The sequence below is a fragment of the Octopus bimaculoides genome, chromosome 19 (genome assembly GCF_001194135.2).
Source record: "Octopus bimaculoides isolate UCB-OBI-ISO-001 chromosome 19, ASM119413v2, whole genome shotgun sequence".
In the NCBI taxonomy this organism is placed as follows: domain Eukaryota; kingdom Metazoa; phylum Mollusca; class Cephalopoda; order Octopoda; family Octopodidae; genus Octopus; species Octopus bimaculoides.
The window spans coordinates 5,061,857-5,062,618 of record NC_068999.1 but is presented as its reverse complement, the minus strand read 5'-3'; the positions used below and the strand labels follow the sequence as shown (position 1 = coordinate 5,062,618).

The 762-nt window shown below is 45.0% G+C and overlaps 1 long non-coding RNA gene across 1 annotated transcript in view; it reads left to right on the top strand.

Annotated features, from left to right (window-relative positions):
* Positions 1 to 762, top strand: part of LOC128250072 (uncharacterized) — a 21,598-nt gene that overhangs the window by 4,013 nt on the left and 16,823 nt on the right. The window lies entirely within an intron of this gene.

Here is a 762-nt window from a genome sequence, read left to right as displayed (position 1 = left end):
TCAGTTTATTTTCATATCGTTGAAATGGAATGTCAAGTTAAGAAAAACGAGCATTTTCGACACCTCCTTCTTTTTGCCTTTAATCAAGGTTCTAAGGCCGCAAAAGCTGCTCGCGACATTTGAGCTGTGTATGGAGAGGGTGCCATAGCTGAAAGAATCGCTCGTGATTGGTATGCCAAGTTCAAAAATGGAAATTTTGACCTCGAAGACACACCTCGTTCTGGCCGTCCAGTTGAGCTCGACGAAGAGCAATTAAACCAACTTTTGCACGAAAATTCTCGTCAAATGACAAGGGAACTGGCAGAGAATATGGAATGTTCCCACACTGCTATAAAGAAGCATCTTCACTCGATGGGAAAAGTTCAGAAGTATGGAGCAGGGGTTCCGCATGCTTTCAGTGACAAAAACAAAAATCAATGAACCACAATCTCCGCTGGTTTGTTTGCTAGTCACCGCTCAACTCATGGACACAAGCAACGATTTCTTTACCGAATCGTTACTGGCGACGAGAAATGGTGCCTGTACATAAATATGAAGCAGCGTACGGAATGGCTTAGCCCTGGTAAACAAGCGACACCGCGCGTGAAACGATGTTGTGTGTATGGTGGGACTGAGAAGGGATTATCCATTACGAATTGCTTGAACGGAACCAAACGGTCAACGTGGCTATTCAAGAGAAAAGACCTAATCGGCAGCATGGAGTTCTTCTGCTACACGACAACGCCCGCCCTCATATCGTCAATATGACCAAGGAAGCCATTC